This window comes from Dermacentor silvarum, chromosome 1 (genome assembly GCF_013339745.2).
Source record: "Dermacentor silvarum isolate Dsil-2018 chromosome 1, BIME_Dsil_1.4, whole genome shotgun sequence".
NCBI lineage: Eukaryota > Metazoa > Arthropoda > Arachnida > Ixodida > Ixodidae > Dermacentor > Dermacentor silvarum.
The window spans coordinates 56139880-56149962 of record NC_051154.1 but is presented as its reverse complement, the minus strand read 5'-3'; positions in this window follow the sequence as shown (position 1 = coordinate 56149962).

Sequence of the window (10083 nt, the reverse complement as noted above, 5' to 3'; positions counted from 1 at the left end):
ACTCCAATCATGCTAGATTGAATCATGTGGATTGAAGAGGTTGCAGTAGTTGGCTGCAAAAATAGTGACTGGCATGTTAAGGAATGGAATTAATCTGTGTGGCCAAGTTCGCGGACCGCTGCTGCAACTGTACGAACGTACGTGTTACCGGCACTTCGTGATGTACGGCTTTCCTCGAGGATACAGAAATTTGCTCATCCGCCAGCCTTGTATCGCTAACCTCCAAAGAAAGGGCTTCATCCCCAGAACGTCGGCAAGAGTGAGTACCACTCGTTAAACAATGACAAAGGGAGTAGCGCCGCTTCCTGTCATAGTAAGTTGCGCGCACGTTATCTATACACATCTGTTCCAAATATCAGGAAAACTTACGCCCACTCTATCGCCGACGTATCAAGAATAAGTGAATGGGCGCACACTTGAATATATGCGCACTGTATGCGCACAATAAATGATGGACTATACCTATGGCGCACGAATGGTCGAAGCTGAATGTTTCGTGACGGTCCACAAGAGTAAGCGAATTACTAGCTGTAATATATATTTGCTACAAGGTATTACAATATGTACAAAACAGCTACGTTTCAAGCCTTCTGCGCAGCAAGAACAAATCTATCGGAACTGAGCACAGCCGCGAGCGATTAGGCAGAAAATAATCAGATAGTGGCCGCACCGAGGAACTTCACTGAGTCAGAAACTGACAAGCCACTGCTTCAAAATATTTGCCGAATAAAGAAACACACTAATCCTGATTGAATTCATAATCGGAAAGTTTGGATAGCTTGGAATGCATATTTAGCCCCGCTTTTAGAACAAGCACCATATACGCAGCTTGCGCCGTTTGGACATAGCTTAATCAGCTCCGAAAGCGTTTTTGCATGTTCTCTGAAGCTGTGATCAAAGCTTCGTGCCGTCCACCTAGTCACCGTCTACGATATCTCCGAAAACAGAGGTTTTCTAAGCCGCGCCGGCGTCATACACTTCCATTGTAAACAAGGAGGCAACGGAGGCAGTCAAGCAATGGACGCGTCACCACGTGATCAAACATGGCAGCGCCCACGGGATCGCCGCGAACATGGAGGTAAAAAGTACCTTCCTCCATGGCCGCGGAAAGGGTCCCTGCGCGCAGTGCCTTTTGGTAGGAAAAGGCCCACAAGGTTGCCGGAGCATTCGTGATTGTTTGGTACGTGGTAACCTTTAGTGGCGCCTGCCGTCACAGGCGTATGCGGGTGGTGGTTTTCTGCTACTGCGCGCTTCGATCTTCGCTTGAAATGCGATGCCTTGAAACGTGGAGCAAGACTGGGGCGCCTGACTCAAGAAGAGAGAAAATTTTCAAGGCGTCACGTGCGCTTACCACCGCGGTTAGTGTCAAATCCCTATATAAGAAAAGTACCGCCATCCTTTGACAAACGCCGCTTCTCTCTCTCCTGTATCTCCGATTGGACGATGATAGCGCGCGCTTTTCACTTCTTTACATTTTCCCTTTTTCCGCCTCAGAGCCTTGTTGAAAGTCCTTTGCGCAGCCGCAGTCGCCGGCGGCGGCGCGCGCCCGGCCTGAAAGCTTCAACGTGGACTTTCCAGGTGCGCCACCGTCGACTTGGCTTTCGCAAGCAAAAAGTAAAGAAAAAAGCAAGGCTTTAGGAGAGGAGGCGGCGGAGGAAAGAGTAGATGGCGGTACTTTTCTTATATAGGGAGTTTAGGTTAGTGGAGTTGCCAGCGCCCCCGGCTCGAAACCCGTCCACAACGCCCGAGTGTGGTCTATTTTTTCCCACCTACTCCTTATTAAGTTTCGTCAAATCACCTGTTGTGCACCTTAAATTGCGGTGCGTATTATCTTGCTAATTTTTGTCCCGCTGTCTTGCACCTAGGAAGAAAAATGTTTTGAGGGGCACGTTTTGTCGGATTTTTACTTAATAAAAGGTTCTGGTGTGCGTCTTTTGTTTTGAGAAAAATAATTCTAAACGCCGAAGTCGTCGCCGTTTATTCAGATTTACGTGCACTATTTTCTAAGATTTTGTGGTGCGACGACGCTGTTCAGACGCGCCTCGGGGATCCATTTTCGTTATATGATAAAGCAAATGGACGGAATTTGTGCATTATTTATAGTTTATTCAGCTGTTTTTGAATGCGAGTATAGCTCCACAGCATAATTATGTCCTAGAGTCAAATACTGCCACGGGGACCATTCTTCCTCGATCTGCTAGTGTGAAATGGCATGGAAACTGAATACATAGCGGCAAGGGAAAAATGTCAGCATTCATTTGCACGTGTGGATTCATTGTGTTGCTGGTGTACTTGTACTATGGAAAGCACATTTTCATGACCACAGTAATTGTTTCAATCTTTATTGCACCTATAGAAGCCAGAAGATTTCACAGAAATACAGAAGGAAGCCACATTTATAATTTAAATGAAGTACATTGCAAATATTATACACAAAAGAAAATTATAAACAGCAAGCAGGAAAACTTATTGTACCACTGCTCTTTGGTATCAGTATTAGCATACTTGTATGCCACAGGACATTTGTACGAGTATAATAATGTTATACAAAGTAAACTATATCACACATAGTATTGACACTTGTAATAAAACTGGTCAATGCGATCAGCTGCCCTTGAATGTAGCTGCAGTTTTGCTTACAATGCCTTGTATGCAATACCTGCACTACAGGACTATAATTGTATAATATTTATATCTACGCTGTACTCACAAATAGCTAGAGGCTTCGGTGATTGTGCTTGTCAGAAAAATAAGCAATACATATGCAGAAATAAAAAAAAAAAGTGGTAGTTCACAAAGTCAGAGTTGAAAGAATTGATGTGAGGTCAGACCCACAAACTAAGTATGTCGATCAACTTTAAAATACAATGCATTTTGCTGCAAGTAAATGTACAAAAAAAGCTTATGTTGTATATCACATAAGTACCTAGAAAAATATTAGCATTCTCCAAGCTGAGCCAACACACAGCAGAAGAAAGAGGTGACGGCTCTATTACACTGTGAACCTCAAATAAATGCATATTTCACGGTATTTAAAACACTCATTGAGTGGTATACACCAAATGTTCGTGGTTACAGTGAATCTGGCATCATAAGAGGCTATTGTAAAGCAAGTGAACAAAGTGAGCCCATTAAATTATTTTGGAAATAGTAAAACCAACAGTATTCCAGGTGACAGAGGCAAATTTCCATAAAGGTCAGGTAAAAGACATACAGGATCAAACTTTCAAAAATACATTGTCATCCTCAAGAGTATACTTAGCTCACGCATAATGCATTAAGAGCATTCACAGCATATCCATGTCATCACACAGTTTGCTCTAGTGAAAGGTAGGCCAGCTAACCTACCGTCATTGTCCATACTGTTTAGCTTGGTGCTGAACAGAACAATTGTTTAAGCAGAATTCACATGCAGGTGATTCAAGCTACAACATTCAGCAAGACACCAAACATGTACTTGCACAATTTACAATAAGGTATCACATCTTCCCTCTATAAAAGTTTGACGTCTGCATACAATGCTCTTGAACAATATACTATGCGCTTTACAACGTCACTCAAAAAACAAATGCCTTAACATAGAACCTGGTGGGACGGCCGAAGTTGATAGATAAAGGAATTAATTGTGTGGGCCATCATGAACATAATTCGTCTACGAGGAAACTTGTGTAGCAGTTTTTCCTGTACTGCGAGTCGCAGACACCTAAACTCAGAAACCTTGCCTGGGTCGGCAGAGTAGCCATGATCTTGTAAAGTTGCTTCCGTGAGTGCTTCACTGGCTGCAGGGCTTCTCCGAGGGGCAGCGAAGTTAATTACATCGATGGAGGATGGTTTTTCAGAGGAGCGTACAAAGAAAATTTCGATGGGTTCCAATAGAAAGCAATTTCTGCCATCAATGTCCTTGACCTCATTGCGAACTATCAGACGCTTCAATCCTGCTGCAAACTGCTTTGCTGTTGGGTTGTCATTGCAGCCCCGAAATGATCTTATTGCAGCAAAAAATAACTCCAGGTGGTCCTGACTGAGCTTGGAAGTCAGAAGATATGCCAATAGGCCATTTTCTGTAACCAAGTGGTTGTATAGACGGTTGTCTAAGCACACCACAAAGCCAATGAAGCCCTTCTTTTGGTTGGTCCCCCCTGTCATTAGTTTACCAGCTGCAGCCTCCCTAAGTGAGCAAAAGTAAGCCCTCAGTTCTTTGACATATGCAGTGACAGGAGCCACATTTTCAGAACACAGTGGCCTTTTCTATTCTTCTTGCCTTGGATGTCTTGAATATAAAATGTCAAATGTGTTGTTGACATATGTCTGATAAACTCTTCTGTTGGCAAGGAATTTGAAAATTTTGGAATTTTTAAAGCTCTGCAGTCACTAAGAGCATCTGCTACCGATTGACTAAACATTTGAGCCAACAATGAGACTTTCATGGGCTGGTTTTTCGAATTAATATGTCCCTGTCTAAGTTTGTTTGCCAAATGTAGGCCCTCTGTATAAGGGATTTCATGCAGTTCATCAATATGTTTCCACAATATGAACTGTTTGTTCATATCACAATAGCCTTTTTATCAATCAGGGTGTGCCGCAGTAGCTTCAACATGTGACAGGGATCCAACATGGCAAAGAGAGGCTTTTTTGTCACTGGATGCGGAAAAGAAGCATCCAACTCAGTCAGGTCCATCTTGCAGCCAAGGCTGCGCAGCAATAACAAATTCGCTGCAGCGTCATCGCAGGTCAAACTTGCAATGTGTGCACCTTTTTCGTGAGTGAAGCTAGCAGCTTACAGCACCAAATTGCGCCTCTGCTCACCACCAAGGCCATTCACTAGAAAGTAGCCAATTGCTTGCTTCCATCTCCCATTGATTGAAACAAGCATTAAAACAAATGCATCTTTGGCAACTAGAAAGTTGTGATCATTGACATCAGTGCCCATGTCAACATATCCATGGAACCTTTTTCCATTCCACTCCACACATCTCCGAATGGCCTTCTCATCCACAACTAGATTGCATAATGTGGAGTGCTGTGCTTTACCTTCATAGCCAATGCCACTTTTGAAAAGCCAGCAGCCCCATCAACGGATTGATACCATTTACACAGTGTCTTTGAATGCGGGAGGCATGTGTTGACAACAGCTCGTACATATCGGTATGCTCTAGGGGAATAAAAATGCAAATTTAGTGCAAATGCCCTAAGCTCTGGTGAGTAAGTGGGTGACACTGCTGCACCAGACTTACGTGGCAGTTGACGCATGAGCAAGCCTTTTTTTGCCCCACCAAGACTCTGCAACATGGCGACATCCTCATTTCCTAGAATGCAATTGTCAGATAAATCTTCTATGACATCTTGGAGATGAGCAACCTATTGCCAAAGCCGGTGATGGGATTGCTGTAGTCTTGATCTTCTTCTTGGTCGCAGTTTGTAATTGTAACGCCATACTTCATGCCTCAGAAAGGCCTTTTCAGGCGTGTCTTTGGCTGGTTGCGGCTGCAAAATATCACACACTGCAACACGTGCATGAGCAGCCAACATGACACAAATCACGTACGCAGAACAAAGTACTTAATTGTTGTAGCATACACTCTTGTGCAAGCTATGAAGAACATAATGCTAAATTTTAGGTCATTACCTTGCTCACGACGGTTTCCGTTTACACTTTTCTGAACTTAAAAACTGTAAGGGCTTAAAACTGCCATCCACGCAAGTTTGCTAGTGCCACTTAATTTTGTTTGTTTGTTTATTTGCAAAATACTGCAGGCCCATCTGGGCCGAGGCCCCCAGGAAATGTAAAAGTACAAAACAACTAACACAGAAGAGGCCAATGTAGCATAGTTCAACGCGAGATGTTTCACAGAAGCCTTTTAGTTTGAGTGGGCAAAATATACTGAGATCATATTGCTACACAAAAGACCACTTTTGTCTGCCTGTATCACGGCTCATCGGGACCGATCGAACAAATAAAGAGCATAGAAAATTGTGAAAAACCTGTTGGTCTTCTATAATTTTTTTATAGTTCATTGGGTCATTTGAATGGAAAAGAGAAATTGAAAAAGGATTATTGGCTGCCAATTGGTGTTTAATGCAAACCCTGAGGAAACTCATACCGCTGCGGGCGAATATGAATGTTTCAACTTTTAATTACATAGTTGGCATGACCATGAATGTTAGTGTCCAAGTGCAGTTCACTGAGTGACATTTATTATGTTTCAGCTATTAAACAGTTGCCACAAAAATAAATGCTACTTCGCTTGCAGTTACCTAAGAAAACAAGTATGCAAAAATTGTAGTGGTCGAGTATTACCCTTACCATAGTATGCCTTGCTGTTCAAGGAATAGCTGGGTTGTGCGTAGGCAGCGCTGCAGAAGCTTCACCCTTGAGCGTCCTGGAGGGCCTTGGACTGGGAGACTGGACAAAATACACCAAGTGCAATGATAAGGGACTGTTTACTGCAACATAGCTTGAAATTGCTGACCGTGCAAATGAAATATCAGATGCCTAGTTGAATCTAAAACCCAGGACTAATAGCGACACCATTGGCTTCATTTAAAATTTAAGCACAATAATGACCAGCAAGCAGGACATTGTTAGGGAGATCAGTGGCTGGTGGCTATGTACTGTATTTTTATCTACTGTCCCAAAAAATGATGTTGATAAAGATGAGCAACCTTTATCAACAGTTGGCATGTTATAAATTTTATTACTGTAGTAAATGTTGGAGCCTAGCAAGGGTGTTAATTACGCGTGTAATGAGAGGACATGGCTGAAGTATAATTCAGAGGAGTGTGTTTTCCAACTTTACTGGAAAAAAAGTTGTTTTTCATCTTGCATAACACTGCTATGCTGCACTTTGTTTTATTTTTCGTATCTTGTACTTATCCTAGATTGACTAAAATGAGGTTATGATGTAGCATATATGGCTTTCATTCATTAGCACTAGCTTTTGCCAGTGTCAACAATGAAATTTGAATGCAGTATGCTTGTCACCTGTGTCAAAAAAGGGCTGTAATGTAGCTGATTATAGGTTGAACAGTACTATCTTTCTCTTCATTCTGAGCATTACTAATAGATCTTTTAAATCTGTCGAAAACATCTTACAAAAAGCTGTATTACAGTGTCATATGCATTTTTGAAACTGCAATAATTACTTTAAAGGTGAAATCGAAAATATATATTACAGGGAAACACAAGATTTTTGCAATGCGGATCAGAACATGAATGAACTAAGGCACACATATGAGAAAATGTCTTAAGCAAGCCCTGTGATCATTACGACAATCAAACATGCCAGGAGATGGATTTCGGAAGGCTCATCAGCGATGTCTGAATCAGTGAAGGACGAGCTAGCAGATGTGGCAGTACGCTCTGCTAGCACATCAGACAAGCCCTCAGAGATGTCCACGTCCATTGTGGCTTGAGAGAGACCTGCCTGAATATAAGAAAAGCATACTTCAGGATCAAACTGGAAACATGCATTATGGCTGTATACAGCTGTGCATCAACTTACTGGCTCATCTTGATGCTGTGATGTTCCCGTGGATGTAGCTGCTTCACTTTAAGGTTGACTCATTGCTATGGCATCGTCCTTTGCAAGCGTCTGCAGTTAAAGAATAACCCACCAGATATTTTTAAGCTCCAACAATAACATTTGCGGTGGAATGAATTTACACAACCTTTGCAGAGTCATGCAAAAGGCCTCGCATGATCTGTCCATGCTTTCCCTACACACCACATACCCTTGTGTAGAAAACTATGTTCGATCTAAGTGCGCTTGTAAAATACACATACAACTAATTCAGTCTCGGGGAAAATGGAGCTGTAGTAACTTCGCAGTGCATGTTTCACACAAAAATATCACAGACATAGCTGTAACACATACATAATGTAATGTAATGCCCTCTTTGTAATGCCTCCAGGCCTTGAGGGTACTACCAATAAATGAATGAAAATGATGTTCACTTCTGAAATTTAAAGTACAACTGCGTTATTTCACCTACACTGTCATTTACCTGTTGTTTAAAATTTGTCAACCAACACCATATCTTCTGAAAAAAAGAAAAAGAAAAATGGTATTTAGCCTCAACACGGGAAGTGATTGAACTTTGCACTCGCAAGCAGAGTTACTGCGTGCAGAATATTCTCTACGAAATTCTTGTTCTTATTGACTATTCCAAAAATATGTTATGTGAAGGCTAATCTTTCATAGTTCCTTCAATTAATTAGTTTTATTGCAATTTTGATTGTTTTCAGCCACAAGAAATACATACAAAATTCAGTTAATAATAATTTTTATAGCATGGGAAATGTAATTGTTTGACATTATATAGTTTCACATCGTGGGCTTTTTAGGAGTGTACGCTAAGCTGATAAAAGTACTTTAAGGAATTTAAGAAAAGTACTTTGTGGGAATTATGACAAAGTTGGAAAAAATTGACTTGTATTGCACCACTATTTAGTCAGTTTTAATTCACACGAGCACGTAGTCACTAGCGAATATTGCAGTTACGTTTTCATAAATAAAAGAAACGTTCATTGTGCTTACCTATGGAAGGACAGAGCATCGCGCCGATTTTCTGTCCTTCACTTCATCACGCAGGTGCGCCTACTGCTGACGGGAGTTCCCGCCGGTCTGCTTTGAGCCTGCAGAGCACCAGTGTCGACTGCGCTACCTTAACTACGGGCCGGCACGGCCCTAAATATGTTCGTAGTCTCTGGCTCGCCAGTCCATCATTGGGCTAGAGTACACTCTACTTGTGCACGAGACAGTACGAATTTTTTTCCCGTGAGAAAACAGTCGATCGCTTCGGACCCGGCCTGTACGTTCACTTAATCGCATGCACATTTTTGCGGAGGCGAAAGGCATCATTGTTTTCCAGAAGACGTCCCCAAACGCAACGAATCGTCGTCGGAAGGGCGGCTTGGTTGCCTTCACACGTTCGCAGGGCGAAAGGTTTCCCCGTTTCCCTGAAACCGCCCCGAAACGCAACCAGTCGTCCTTGAGGTGGTCCTCCCGGGTTGTTGGGCGCAGTGCCGGTTAACCGACGCCTTCGTTCGCAACAGCCTTGGCGCCTGTCTGCTAATTAAGCGGCGAGACTCAACTGCTTCACACACTTCAATTCGTTCACTAGCCACCTAAGCGAGCCGAGCAAAATCTACCGCTTACAAGGGCCTATATCCCGTCATCTTATTCCTATACATTTTTTTATGACTAGGCTTCACAATTTTCACGTAACCTCCAAGTTTTTCTGTTCACTGTAGTTTGCTATCGATGCTTCGGCTTTTGGGCGAAACTGCGACTCTTCTTTTTTTTTTTTTTTTTTCTGCTATCTATGTTGTCAGTACAGCACATATTAGTTCTCGCGCATACAAACAAAGTAGAGAATAAATTACGAGCCCACACGAATTGTTAGGCAGAACACGATATCGTGAAGCTGCGGCTTAGGTAGTGTTATCTGACCTACATTGTAGCTCAAGCTAGCAAATGATTCTATTATTTATTATTTGAATGTTACATAACAAAACTACAACACGGATTCATTTTTTTTCCATATACAAACACACAACACACATGTCTTTTAACACAAAGTTGCAAGAAAGTGAAAATTATTATTTTAAACAGCCATGCAAGTTGGACAGCGTCTTGTTCCACCGTGGGCACCCTCGTGCGTTTCCAATTTCCAAGCCGGGGGAGAGGTGGCCAAACGAGCGCCGCAAGATGGCCGCAAGCGCGTCGTCGAACCTCTCGAGTTTCTACAGTGCTCGCCAGGGAGCGAGAGGGTTTTATGGGCTCAAAGATGCGCATCGCAAGCTTTCCCTGTGCTGTAAAAGGTCTGCAAATTTTGTGGCTTTAAAACGTTGTTTATGTTTTTAATAGCTTGTAGAGGCTGTCTGGCGGCCTTGCCCACAAAACTGAGGGTATAAAAATTTATAATCGGCGCAGTTAGTCTCGACAAGACTGACACGGAGCTGTGATAGCGAGGGACGCGCGTGTATTTTTCTGGAAGCGTGAAAATTCTTACCGGCGAGTGCACTGCGTAAAAGAATATATATATATATTTGGTTTTCACGTCATTGTGGGTAGCATTGGG